The sequence below is a fragment of the Hyaena hyaena genome, unplaced genomic scaffold (assembly GCF_003009895.1).
Source record: "Hyaena hyaena isolate Hyena2069 unplaced genomic scaffold, ASM300989v1 scaffold_44, whole genome shotgun sequence".
NCBI lineage: Eukaryota > Metazoa > Chordata > Mammalia > Carnivora > Hyaenidae > Hyaena > Hyaena hyaena.
Genome location: NW_024080676.1, coordinates 1,442,619 through 1,458,118, shown reverse-complemented (window position 1 = coordinate 1,458,118; position 15,500 = coordinate 1,442,619). Strand labels below are relative to the sequence as shown.

General features: G+C 34.3%; 1 protein-coding gene across 3 annotated transcripts in view; it reads right to left on the bottom strand.

Moving 5' to 3' along the window:
- EXOC6 (exocyst complex component 6) overlaps window positions 1-15,500 on the bottom strand; it is a 222,641-nt gene that overhangs the window by 56,276 nt on the left and 150,865 nt on the right. The window lies entirely within an intron of this gene.

The following is a 15,500-nucleotide window of genomic DNA, read 5'->3' as shown; positions in this document are numbered from 1 at the left end:
AAAAAACTACAGAAATTTTTCCTGATAGCCTTAATTAAGGCTACATGTTTCACCTCTAGATTACAAAGCTGAATCACATCATATTACTTTTAGTATAAATTGCTTCTTTAGATGGATTTCTGTATTTCAGTTAAAAGGTTAAAATAATATAAAGACTCTTTCATGTATAGTTTTCCTGTTTAAAATTGCTCCTGATATTGTTCTCTTCAACCTATAATGATGTGATTTGGTGATGGACTAACTCCTGTGATAGGATTCAAAGATCATGAATATAGTCAGAAATAACGACTTTGGAAAATGTGCCATGTTCTGCCTCATTTGCACTAATAAATATTTATTCAGTGCTATTTGATAATTATTCTTTTCCTACTTTCACAAAGGCTAATAAAGTCATGAAAAAAGATCTCCTAAATATAAATGCCTCACTAAATTGGTACAGAAATGTTTTACAAAGTTGATCTGTCAGAAGAGTAAGAAAGAACATAAATAAACTTTAAAGTTATTTATTAGAACATTTGTTCATTAAACTACACATTTAAAGTCAGACTAGAAACAAGGCAATCTTTTTGAGTCTTTAGCATTTAGACACTATGCAGTGAAAAACTGTATCTAAAATGGAATCTCAATTTCTCAATCAAAAACGTTAGAGATAAAAGCCAATGCAAACAATATATCTGACAGATACTGATGAACTGCCAAAAAGGAATGTAACAAACAATGCAAAACCCAGCATGCTTCAAGATCCCCCAAACCCAAGAGGAATTAGTCTGGGAGACATGCAGCTCCATTCCCCAAACACCATAATATCAATATGAATGAGAGGGGGACAAAAACGTAAAAAGAGGAGAAATCAATGGCATGTAATTTAATTATAATGTAACAAGCTTGAGAATACTTAATGGAAATGTAATTTTGACCCAATGGAACAACTACTGCATTTTAGTTTCATGTACTTCTCCATTCAATCAGCTCCATGTTCAACTTATGTTGCCACTATACTAGCTGCAAAACAGATTAATAGGTTGCCCCCTAAAATTACTATTATATTCACTTCTTAAGTAAACACATTGCACAGGGTAAGTGGTATAATTTTAAGGTGATCTTTAAAATTCAACATTGGTTCTGATGCTACAAATGACTATATAATAGTACTGGAGCCAAAAATGATAGTAAGAGTATAGAAATATTGGCTATTCCATAAACTTGGTGGAAATAGGTAATGAAAGCACACATACACACACACACGTGCATGTAAATTTAACTTTTTGTTTAAACAACATATGTAATAATAAAAGCATAATACTAAATTTCTTCTGATTATACATATTAAATATAGGCTACTGCTCTCAAAGATATAAGATTAAAATATTTTACAAATATTTTACAAATATTTACAAATACATCCTCAAGTGAAATACATTCTTTTTTGTAGTTCCAAATTAAAGTTAATATAAAAGGTTTGGATTCTTTAAATAATTTAAAAGTTATATTCTATAAGATTATACATTTAAAAATGTTTAATTTCTAACTATAAAATGTGTACAATTATTCATAAATTTCCATCTATTACTTATATTTAGAGAGAAAAATTTTAATGTTTGAAATATCTGCACACCCAAAAAATGCTTTTGGCAATTCGTTTCTGATGCCTCTATAGCCCTTATACCCTTTGGTATAACAAAACACTCCTTTCTGAACATTATTAATTTTATTATTGACATTTCTAATATTATTATTTTCTAGAACAAAAATAATCTAAGTACTTTTGCAATGATCTTTAAAAACTAGCCTGTTTCATTGGAGATGCTCTGTTTTTCAACAAACAAAATGAAAATACTAAATTTCAAGCACCTAGAAATTCAAGCACCCTCATCTGAAAAATTAATTGTGACTATTATGAACATTTTCTTTCTCTTTAACACAAAGTTCAACAAGTAAGTAAAAACACCTGCCAAACTTTTAAAGGTAACTACTTTTTTACCCTCCTCTAACATTTTGCTGAAAAACAACTTGCAAAGAGAGAAAACCCTTAGACAAACTTCTTATATTTCAAAGGAACTTGTAAAAGAGAATCTGCTGACATATTAGATCCTTTTTGCATTACCCAAAAGCTTTTCTTCTAAGAACAATTGTGGTAAGGAGACATTTGGCTCCTAGGAAATTCCCAAAGGGTCAACCATATGCATCCTTCCATGGCACCTTCACAGCGCTGCTTTCTAGATTCATGTCTCAAAAGCAGCTTTCATCATTTACTTGTGTGTCAGTCAATATGATTTATGGACTGCATTCAACAAAGTCAAAGCATATAGAATGAGAAATATGACTACAATCTGCTAATTTGTTTTGTATTGAGCCACTTAAGAGTCAAAGACCTGATGTCAGACTGAGACCAGCAACACAATTAACCAGTCGGTGACAGATTCATCCATCCTCCCTGCCAGGCTGTGCCAATCAAAGACAGCATGAGGCGACATTTGGTGAAATCAGTAAGAAAACTCATTCTCTAGGCAACCTATGTGAGACCTTGATTGACACTTTTTGAATTTAGTTTGTGGAACACAGCCACTCTGTACCCAATAGTCCCTCACTGCAAGCTGTGAAATACGGCTTTTAATGCCAATCACAGGAACAATAAACCACAAACCACCAACCCTCAGTTTAAAAGGAATCAAGAAAACACATCTGTTTGTATGTCAAGCTAAATTTCTAAAATAATTTACTATTATAGATTAAGCTAAAGATACTCCATTTCCTTTGAAACACCGCAAAAGGACATAGTAACAAAAATACAACACATTTTATTAGATTACTATGGCTCAAAACTGTTTCAAAGTAATGTTTTGATAGATCTACTCTGATATAATAATAGGAGAAATGTAGAATACTTAAAAACTAATTTGATACATTTAAATTTTCATTTGAAGTTTTCATTTCTGTCTCACCATTCTCTTATTTCAAAGATCTAATAAAAAAAGAAAGGTTTGATTTCAACAGTAATTATTTGAAAGAATTTTTCAATGCTGCTTTCATTCTTTCTCAACTACATTTAACAGAAAAATGTGCTCTTGAAATCACAACCATTCTTCAGTATTGGTCTCCCTTCCTTAAAGATCCCAGGAGAATCCATTTTACTCTATTTATATTCCCACAAAAGGTCAACTTTGCACAATAAACTACTTTTTTATTTAAGTAAAAAGAAATATAAAGATATAAAAATATTGAGCATTGAATTTATTGTTCTTTAAATTGATAACAGGTTTTGTTTTAAAAGGTTACATAACTCTTGTCAGAAAAAAAAAGGAAAAACTGAAATAAAATCATGGTCAATTTGAATATTAACTCTAACAGTGGCAACAGAACTTATTAACTAATTCTAATTCTGTATGGATTTTTACAATTATTTGTTATTAATTTTTTAAACTGTTTAAAGCAGTAAAGTATTGCCATATTATTCTACCTCACTGCTTCTCTGTTTGCTGCATAAATTTCAGTTGAGACTGTGAAATAGTCTTTTCAAAGGAAAGGCAGAAGAGAAAAGGAAGTATTAATGAATTGGTCAGTCTCCCAAAGAGCCACAATGCATAGCCTCTTTAAAAACAAACAGACGAAGAGTGAAGTCTTTGAACAAATGTGAAATAAACACTCAAATAGAAATAAATTCCTAATTGAAAAAGGAGAAAAGATGCCTAGTTGAAAAATAGACATTTTAACTTAAGAAATTTATTATTCTCCCATTTTATATAAGAACCACTAATCTAAAGTTTTACCACATAAAACTACATCTTACTCATATGTAAAGAATGTTATTAAATAAGTCATGAAAAAACATACTTAAAACATTAGAATATATCAAAATTTCTCCAAGATGACTTCACAAATGCACAAAGATTCTTCTATCTCATAAAATAGGCTTCGTCTGAACACTGTAATACTGACATATAGGACACTGAAATGTCTCAGATTCCCAATAATACAGAATGGATGAGTTAGAAAGGCTTAAATATCAAGATGAATTCTTTCAGTGAGTTTTAATAACTTTTTAACAGTATCTTGAAGACAGATTTTTGAGATTATGCCAAAAACATTCATGGGTCTATCAAAATATACTCTAAACACCTCCAACATTCTCCAAAATACCTCTTTTACACCTCTATAGTCCTCTCATACTCTTTCTATCTCCACCTAAAGTGGCTCTAGCCCCAAAAGATTTGGTTCTCAGGTCAGTTAACCATAATCCCATAGTGAATTAGGAATTCTCATTCTTCCCTCTCAGGCTTTTCTCCTCTAATGAATCCCAATCATAAGGATATGAGACAGTAACATAAATGCTCGGTCTTGGGGACACACACACATATTAAATAGAACACAATCATCTTAAAGTTGGGGAAAATAATTCTCCTCATGGGGAAAAGTTTAGGATAAACTGTAATACATGGCAATTTCTCTTTCATTCAAAACTTCATTATAGGGCTTATCAAACTTTGGTGGCCTTTTATTTTATTTTTTAACATTTATTCATTTTTGAGAGACAGAGAGCATGAGTTGGGAGGTGCAGAGAGACACACACAGAATCTAAAGCAGGCTCCAGGCTGAGGTGTCAGCACAGAGCCCGAGAGGGGCTTGAAGTCACGGACGGTGAGATCATGACCTGAACTGAAGTTGGACGTTTAACCGACTGAGCCACCCAGGCACCCGTAATTTTTTTTTTTTTTAATGTTAGATGATATGCAATATCCAGATTTTTAGCTTTCTGCAAGTATCACTGTTGATGTCATGATGTCCTCCAACTCATTCTACCTTTAATAGATAAAAAGAGAATGCAAAGACAAGCAGAGCAGTAAAAGTCCAGGAAAGGTCAAGGTTCTGAAGAAATGCCTCTGCTTCCAAGCACTGATAATATCAGAAATCAAGATAAAATGGTGAAAAAGCTGCATGCACTTTTGCCCAGACTAGCAAGAGGAAGCTAGTTTATGCTGTGTGGGAGCTGACAGGGATTATTTCTAACTCTTAAACCTACTTGATAATAACAAATTGGGCAGTTAGGCATATGTTTAAGTAGGGAAACAATAAAATATTAAGGCTCTATAACTTTTCTCACTTGGCAACTGTAAGGAAAGGGAAGTTAAAGATGCACTGTAATTTTCCCTGTGGAGACTGGTACGGTACTACGGCTAAGCCACAGAATTTAAGAGTGAAACAATGAAGCATCACAGGAACTGCTTTAAAAACAAGAGCTCTCAGCAGTGCCTGGTGGCTCAGTCGGTTAAGTGTCCGACTTTGGCTCAGGTCATGATCTTGCAGTCTGAGTTTGAGCCCCGCGTCGGGGCTCTGTGTTGACAGCTCAGAGCCTGGAGCCTGCTTTGGATTCTGTGTCTCCCTCTCTCTGTCCCTTCCCTTCTCATGCTATCTCTCTCTCTCTCTCTCTCTCTCTCTCTCTCAAAAATAAATAAAAACTAGAAGAAAATTAAAAAATAAAATAAAAAATAAAAACAACAGCTTTGTGATAGCACAGCCATATCCTCATTTCTTTAATAAGCATCCAGCTCAGAGTATACGAGCTATTTAATTATCAAAATGTACTAGTTTGCAATCCCAGTACAATTTAAAATTTGCAAAGAAGTTGCCAGAATCACTAACAGGTTAGACAATATAAGTCACTTCCCAATGGTCCTCAAATTTTTCCATTCCTGTTAGGCTTCATACAGGGAAGAAAAAAGAAAAGTAGGCTCTTTGGCACCACTAGATAGGGGTTTGCACAGGAAACCTCTGACTTCATCTTTCCCTACCATCTCCTTTCTTTTCATGGGATCTGACCTCCATTTTGTTCATGATAAAACATAATTCCAACTCATACATTCTTTTATTCACATATTTTATTCCTTTTTCTTCCCTGATTTCAACTTTTATCCATTTAACTTTGGAGAACAAAGATCTTTTTTTTTTTTTCTATTGTGGAATACAGGTTAAAGGGGAAGAAACCATTTGTATTCCCAGAATTTTACCAATTTTACCATTGCTATCTGCAACAACTCAGTTAACTTTCTAAACATGAATTCTCTGTTGCCATCTATTACTCAAACTGCCAGAGATTGCATTTTCATTTTAGTACTAAATCTTCCTATTCAGAAGAGCACTTTGCTCATAAAATTAGCACCAATGATCTAGTCTATTTCACTGATAGTTGTTCAAAGAGTAATGTTATAGCATATTTGTAAGTGTGCATATGTATGTATACACATGCATAGATATACATATAGTCTATGGGCTGAGAATAATCCATTCTAATTATTTCCATTTATATCTCACTGATTTGTTACATATTGTCTAGGTCATGGGTTCTCTCCTAATCCACTAGCTTTCTATTAAATCTCTCATGCTGTTTCCTTCTAAACTAAAAGCTCTCTATTACTACTACTTCCAATTATACCCTGAATCAAACTGCTGTTTTCTACAACCTTTGACAGTGGGAAATATTTAAGTGTGCTATGTTATATACACACATAAGACTTAGAACTCCATGCAGTTAAATCTCTCACCAAGATAAGTCAGCATCAACTTAATACTTAAAGTTATAAAATTCAAGTACATTAATTTTCAACTAAAAAGCAAGATTCTTTTTTTTCTAATTAACTTGTACTAGTGAAAATCATTTAATTGTTTTATTACATTAACAAAAAGCTTAAGAAAAAATATAGTGGTGCCTAGTTGGTTCTGTCAGTGGAGTATATGATCTCAGGGTCATGAGTTTAACCCCTACCTTGGGCGTAAAGATTACTTAAAATATACGTATTAAAATAAAAAATCTTAAGAAAAAATATAAATTCCATTTCTAATAGTGGGTTTTAATGGCTTTCAACTTTTTCATTTACATTCTTTCCCAAAGTTCTTTAATTCTATAGACATTTTCAAAACTTTTGCCTATGAATAACAGACTACAAACTTTCTCTTCAAAACTAGAAAGCATTCTATATTTGACAAAAAATTTCAATTCAAAAATTCTGATTTTGCAGTATATATTCCTTATGCATACAAGAAAATTATAACAGACCATTTCTTTACTATTTTTCTCATATTAATTTAAAAAATTCTTATCAAGCACTTCCTCTGAGTAAAATATTGTTTAGGTACTAAAGAAGACACAGTGAGTGGATAACAGTTCCTGACATAAAGGGATTAAATTCTAATAGCAGAAAGAAGGCAAGACTTCAAACAGCTATAGTATAGGAGAAAATATAAACAGTATCGTAAAAATGAGACAAAGTATCCATATATAGTTAAGTGGTATTAGCAAATGCTTCATGAAAGAGGTAGCATTTAAGATGCTTTTGGAAAAGATCCATGAGTTTTACAATTATAAATGAAGCCAAGGTAGAAAGTAAATGAGAGATCCAGGACACAATGAATTTTCCACTCTGAATGTCCAAATTGAGTAATGGGAAGTGTATCTGGAAAGAGGCTGAGATAATTCCTTTTTGCTAGCCTGTGAAATCTTTACTTTAGATAAGCAAGAGACCTCGAAGCTTTTCAACAGGGAAATATGATTAAGTTGTATTCTAGAAAGAATAACCTAGTACTGGTATGTATGATGAACTGAAGTAAGGAGAAACTACTAGCAGACACTAATTAGAAAACAATTATAATCATCAAAATTTGAATTTTGATAACAGGAATAGGAACAGAAAGGTTAAGAATATTTTAAATTTCAAATGCTTGAGTTTTTTTAAATGTTTTATTTATTTCTGAGAGAGAGACAGATAGCATGAGCAGGGGAGGGTCAGAGAGAGAGGGAGATACAGATCTGAAACAGGCTCCAGGCTCTGAGCTAGCTGTCAGCACAGAGCCTGACACAGGGCTTGAACCCACAAACCGTGAGATCATAACCTGAGCTGAAGTTGGACACTTAACCGACTGAGCCACCCAGATGCCCCGAAGGTAAGAATTTTTAATATCTACACATTAAGAAAATATTTAAGAGTTCTTATTCTGGCTATCAAGAGCTCACAACTGAAGGTCAAAAGAAGGAACAAACACAGTAGAATGCAAAATGTGATGAATCCATGAAAAAAGGTGAAAGCTAAGACAATTGAGGGGAGGAATACTGGGTTTGGAGTGAAAAAGAAAAGTCTGCTTGGTCATGAATCATACTGGGTTATGCAGAGAGATAGATTTTTACAAGTGGAGTTTGGGATAAGGTCTGTAGAGAAAAAGCACTCAGGAAAAGCATAAATAATAATAATATTATTATTAGGTTATAATAACAGCTAATATTTTTTGAGTGCTTATTATATACCAAGTGCTTTTCTAAGTACTTTATGTATACCATTTAACCTTCACGAAAACCTATAGGGGATATACCCTTATGGATCTCATTTTACAGATGAGGAAAATATCTACAAATTGTGCCCTATCATGTATGATGTGCCTACAGAGAGGTTTCCCAAAGAACTGTACTCACCACAGATGCAACCATAATACTTTCACAATCAAGTCCCAGAGATAACTATTATCTTCAAAGGTAGGTTTCCAAACAACTATAAACATATGAAAAATACTGCCAAGATAATTAGAATTTACCACAGATACCTAAGCAGAGGAAAATAAGCCTGCAGGAGGTTCATTACTATCTAATTCGCATGCTAGCTTTGGCTTGTGTTTACTTACTGTCATGGTTGCATGATCATTGTTGTTAGTCTGAGATGGAAGTCAGCCAGGAAATCAAATAAAAAGGATATGTATTCTAATAGTAGCAGAGGCAGTGTTTAAAGTAACAAAATACACTACAAAACATGCAAGCTGGCTCTGTGTGTTTGCTATAATTTAAAGGCATTAATTTATTACAAAAATTTGATCATTTTATTTTGAAGATATGTATATTAAGTTTTACATCTACATCAATCAGATAAATCCTCCTCCAAACTTCTGTTTACCTAATCAAGTAGTCAGCATTAAAATACCAAGGGGGCACCTGGATGGCTCAGTTGATTAAGCATCAGACTCTTGATTTCAGCTCAGGTCATAATCTCATGGTTCATGGGATCCAGCCTTGCATTGGGCTCTGCACTGACAGCTCAGAGCCTGCTTGGGCTTCTCTCTTCCTCTCTCTCTGTCCCTCCCCAGCTTGTGCTCTCTTGCTCAAAAATAAACTTAAAAATGCATATTTTAAAAAATACCAAGAACCTTAGCACTTAATAAATACCTGCTGAACTGGCAAATTTAGAAAACACCAACTCCTTGACAGGGTTCTTCACTATAGAGCAGTTGTTCTCAAATTTTAATTAAAAAATGCAGATTTCTAAGCTGAGGAAATTTTAGTTCATTTAGGTCTAGAGCCATGGACTAGAATCTTAACTGTTGACAATTATTTCTTCCTGTGGGGCACCTGGGTGGCTCAGTCGGGTTGAGTATCCAGCTTCAGCTCAGGTCATGATCTCGCAGTTCAGTTCAAGCTCCGTGTAGCTTTGTGCTTAAGTATGGAGTGTGCTTCAGGTTCTCTGTATCCCACTCTCTCTGTCTCTCCCCCTGCTCACGCACACATATGCTCTCCCTCTCTCTCTCTCAAAAAAAAAAAAAAAATTAAATAAATTCAGAAGTATCTCTTCCCACAAATGATTTTCATACAAAAAGAAATAAAATGTCCATTTCTCTACACACACAAACTATACTGAATATATAATTCCAAAGATGCTTTGAAAGGATAAGCCACTATGCTTCCACATAATTTACCACTAGAGTGTAAAAGAAAATACTCAAGGAAAGATGGCAGACTAACTTATCTTATAATCATTTAAATATGTTTTCTGCCCAAAAAGTGGTTAACAAGTCAAAACAAAAACCAAATCATTGGTCTCAATTTAAATACATTTAAGCTCCTACTGAAGTTCTGTACCAAATAAATATTTGTTCCTCTAAAATATTAGATATTAAATTATTAATTCCTTAAAATAATAAAGATTAATAAAATTAAACTAAAATAGTCTTAAAATACTGTTTTTTAAAAATTATCTAACTTACTTTTCAAATTCCACTAATAAACTATATAATATTTAAGTACCACTTTTTTAAGAAAAAGATATTTACCCTGAAACATAGATTAAACTTTATTATATTAAATCAATGAAATTCAAAATCTATTTATTAGTGATAGCTAAACATCTGTGTGGGAAGCTGTTCTCTTCACCAAACACACAATGAGTAAAAAAAAAAAAAACTACAAGCAGGAATGCAGGAATGGGCAGACAGATCATTCTAATTAACCCTAGTAAGCAGTGAGCTGGCAACTATGTTAGCCAGACAATTCCTTCTTCTGGAAGACTGAACTAGACTCTAGATAATCTCTAAGTCCTTTCTAGATTTAACTTCCAATAAAAGTCAGGCAACAACATGTAACATTAAAATCAAGTAAGTCATAGGACTTATGCTTTCATTAACATCATATTATTTTTATGACTTATAGGCAACAAATCAGATCAATGTGATTCATTACCATTATAGATTTTTAAAATTAACATACAATTAAGGAAACCAATTTGTAAGCATATATATATGTTTATATATATGGTTATGTTTTCACTTGGTAAGCACTAAAAGGTATTCAAAGCTGCCTATGCCACAATTTAAAAAATACAATCTGTATTTTTAATACAATTCTTTGTGGCGTCACATGAAAGAGAGGGTGATTAAAACCCCTGATTCTGCAGTTGACTCTTAAAGTTCTCCTTTGTAATATTCAGTCAAGTAAAAGGACATGTGAACCCACATACTTAATTCAGAAAAAAGTTAGAACCAAAGAATAAAGAACATAAAAGGGTAGGGCGCAAAGAGAAAATAAAGTGCCAGAATGAATAAATCTATGTTTAGGTTGGGACTTTACATCTGTATGAAATAATGATGCTTAGAAACATAATATTATATACAAGGACCTTAGAGATGATCTAATCCAATCATATTACTTCAAAGAGAAGGAAGCAGGTTGTTCAAAATCAAGATGGTAGACTAAGTTTTATTTTTGCTTCCCATCCACCCTGATATAAAAAAGCACAGAATTGTGAAAAGGAATAAATGTTTAACAGTGGAGAAAATGAAAGTACTTGGGAGAATTCATAAAGGGGTAAGACACTGCTCATTATATGCTAACAGGAACTATAACAGAGCTAAGAGCCAGCCGCGTATTAGAGGTTCAGAGATGGCAGGTATGAGAGAGGATAGAAATGAGAAGTGGGATGGAAAAACATGGGGAAGGTAATTGAAGATTTCTCACACAACTGTGCCAATGATCCCTTACTTACAGAGCGTGGTCAATTTTCATAATGAAAGAACATTTAGGGGACAGCTGAAGCTTCTGGTGTAGATAGAAAGAAAGGGAGGGAAGGAGAAAGGGCAGGGGGAACCTCTGCTCATTCTGGCCTGGGGTGGTGATGATATAGAAAGGCAGAGAAGGCTACATAATTTATGAAGTTCAGTGCAAAGATAAATGTGGAGCCCTGTGTTCAAAAATTGTTAAGAACTGTAAGAAAACAATAGCTGAGTACCAAATCACATGCAGGGGTCTTCTAAACTCGACATCCACGCAACTTCACAGGTCATGCATCCATGAAGTTGGGCCTGAAAAGAATAGGCCACAATCTCATGGTTAGCTCCACACCTGCTCACTCTACAGTGAAAAATCCTAGGCAAAACGGATCCCAATTTTTTTAAAGGTTTTTACTTATTTATTTTGAGAGAGAGAGAAAGAGAGAGAAAGAATCCTAAGCAGGCTCCCCACTGTTGGCCTGGAGTCCAATGCACGGCTTGAGCCCACAAACTGTGAGATCATAACTTGAGACAAATTCAAAGAGTCAGATGCTTAACTGAGACTTAGCCACCCAGGTGCCCTGAAACAACCTCAAATTTAAGAAAAAAAAATCCCAATTTCTACTCAGGGGAAAAGTTTACCAAAAAATAGGGTACTTACACAGTAGCAAAGTAAACACATATTAGCTCTCCAGGCCTTCTTTATTAAAAGAGAATGAATAAAATGAAGAAACAAAAAATGTATTCAAGGGTAACTAGATAATTTAAGAAACTGAAAATACCTACCAAAAAAAACCCCTTCTATATTTAGGAAGAATTGAAAGAAAATATATCCATTTTTTAAAGAATAGTACTCTATAACAGAGGAACATTAAAATGAGAAGTGGTTCATTAGAAATTAAAAATTAATAAAATATTCTATAGATGGACTGAAAAGTACAGTTGGGAAAATCTCCCAAAACATTGAACAAAAAAAAAAGATAAAGAGACAGGAAATGAAGGAGAGGATAAAACACATAAAGAATTGATCTGGGAATTCAAACATCTAACTAAATGAGTTCAGGAAAAGGATGATAGGAAATGGAAGGAACAAAATTATCTAAAAAATAATAGATTCGAATTTTCCGGCACTGAGGACACAAAAGTTTTGAAAGGGGTCTCTGATTAAAGAGACAAGTGAATGAAATAAAAGCTCTCTTTTCTACACATTTCCACAATATTTCTGAATATTAAGGATTAAAAAACAGATGCTAAAACCTGAATGCCAAAAGACAATGGAGAAATGCAATGAAAATTATCAGGCAAAAAGCTATTCAACTTACAATTAGATAACCAGTTAAACTATCAATCAAACATAAGGATAGAAGATAATTTATTATATTCAAGGACTTAAATAGGAGGAAGTTATTGAGACAGCTTAGCAAAACTAACCAGTGAAGCAATAAAAACATGTGGAATCCAGGAAAATGTCTGGTTAACAGCTACACAGCAATTCTACCAATTCTAAAGAGTAACTGGTACAAATTAGAAGACAAAGGTGTCTGGAGGTACCTGGGTTGCTCAATAGGTTGAGCATCCAACTCAATTTCGGCTAGGGTCATTATCTCCCAGTTCGTGGGTTTGGCCCTGCATCAGCGCGAAGCTTCCTTAGGATTCGTTCTCTCTCTCTCTCTCTCTCTCTCATTCTCTCTCCCCTATTCTCACTCTCTCCAAATAAATAAATAAATAAACTTGAAAAAAAAAGAAGATAACAAAGGCCTCTGTAGTTGTCAAAAGTTAGACAAAGAATTAATAAAGCGAAAGGGTGGGCAGCTCATACCTTTATCTTACACAGAATTAAGATACTAAATGGGGCACCTGATGGCTCAGTTGGTTAAGTGTCCAACTCTAGCTCAGGTCATGATCTCACAGTTCGTGGGTTCCAGCCCCACGTCAGGCTCTGTGCTGACAGCTAGCTCAGAGCCTGGAGCCTGTCTTCGGATTCTGTATCTCCCTCTCTGACCCTCCCCTGCTCATGCTGCCTCTCTCTTTCTCTTGCTCTCTCTCTCAAAAATTAAAAAAAAAAACAAAACATTAAAAAAAAGATACTGACTAAAGTAGAAGGAACAAGAAAATATTATAATTATTTTATATAAAGAAACAATAAATAGAAGAAATAAAAACATAATGTAACAATCAATGGGAGACATAGGGGGAAAGGAGATGTTGCTACGCACATACACCTATCTTTTATAATAGGGAATCACTAAATAGTCTATCTTTTATTAAGATAACCACCAGAAGAAATAAAAACATATAGTGAAAAATGGCTGTCTGGGAGAGTAGGAATAGGTGTCAGGAAAGAGCAAAGAGACTGGCTATCTTCCACCCCATATTCTTCTGGACTATATGACTTATTTCTAGGTACATGTATTAACTGGAATAAAAGTAAACTAAAACAAAATAACCTTTATTTTAGGCTTTATGAAATAAAACAGACATTAACAAATTAATCCAGAGGTCTAATGATGTGTTTATATTTACAGTGTTGGTTACTGGGAGAATCAGGCCTAGACTCCGATTCTCAAAACTTTTAATATAGTGCTGCATCATCAGAAAAAAAAATTTAAGAAGAAAATGATTTTCTTTTTTAAGTAAGCTCTACACCCAATATGGGACCTGAACTCAGGATACCAAGATCAGGAGTTGCATGCTCTACACACCAAGTCCAAGGAGATGTGATTTTTTTTTTTTTAAGTTTATTTATTTTTGAGGGGGGTGGAGGGGCAGAGGGAGCAGGAGACATATATTCCGAAGCAGGCTCCAAGGCCCATGCGGGACTCAAACTCACAAACTGGGAGATCGTGACCTGAGCCAAGGTAGGATAAGTAACCAACTGAGCCACCCAGGAGCCCTGAGAATGATTTTTTAAAATATTTATCTATTTGTTTATTTTGAGAGAGAGAGAGAAAGAGAGAGAGAGGAGAGAGAGGAGAGAGAGGAGAAAAGCGAGAGCATGAGCAGGGAAGGGCAGAGAAAGAGGGAAAGAGGAAGGGAGGGAGAGAAGGAGAGAGGGAGAATCCCAAGCAAGCTCTGTGCTTTCACCATGGATCCTGAGCTGAAATCAAGTGTCAGACACTTAACCAACTTAGCCACCCCGGCACCCTGATTTTTAAAGTTAGATACTATCCGTTTCTGGCCAAATCATGTATCTTCATTTACTACTGGATATATATGTTTTTCACTTAAGGAAACCACAATATGTTTCAAAATTATATATGGAAATTAAAAATGCAAATTAAAAAGTTAGTAGCACTGGATACATTTATCAGGGAAGGAGACGATGGCCCTACACACAAAGAATTTACAAAGGATACTAAATTAGTCTGTCAAGAAAACACGGCCTATGGCTGGAAGCAAACAATTAAGTGAAGGGAAAAACCCTTCAAAATAAACAATTAGGGGCGCCTGGGTGGCTTAGTCGGTTAAGCGTCCGACTTTCGCTTAGGTCATGTACTCGCGGTTCGTGGGTTCGAGCCCCGCATCGGGCTTTGTGCTGACTGCCAGCTCAGAGCCTGGAGCCTGTTTCAGTCTACGACTCCCTCTCTCTCTGACCCTCCCCTGCTCACGCTCTCTCTCTCTCTCTCCTAGAAATAAATAAAAACATTAAAAAAAAAATAAAATAAACAATTAAAAAGGGAAACCCTTTAAAAGGGAACTAGATGGGGGAAGTAGATCTAGAATTTAAAGATAAAATAACATTTCCCTGTCTTGAAAGTAGTTCCTACTATAATATTTTTAATTTTATTATTGAACATATGTACTCTGAGTTATTTCTGGAGTTAAAAGTAAATCATTTTTCTTTGGCAACGTGATTTTAAAATCTATACCATATTTAATGCTATGCTAGTAAATGTTTAACAACAACTCTCTGGGAAAAAAGCCTTCATTCATAAGATTTGCTGATTTCCAGTCTAACTACTCCTACCTCTGGCTACCAATGTGATTGTGATGTCACTGAATGCACAGTTGGGCAGAAATGTGCACAATAGGCTCTCATAATATGTATTGCCTGCCACTTTTTCAAAGCCATTCTCTCCCAGTAGAAAGGCATCTCTAATCTTAGAGTAAAAGATATGGGGGAAAGGATTCTATTAATATTCTTTTTATAAACAGCTTTTTAGGCATCTATTCTGTAATAAGGATGACCAAGCTCATTATTCCTAACAATC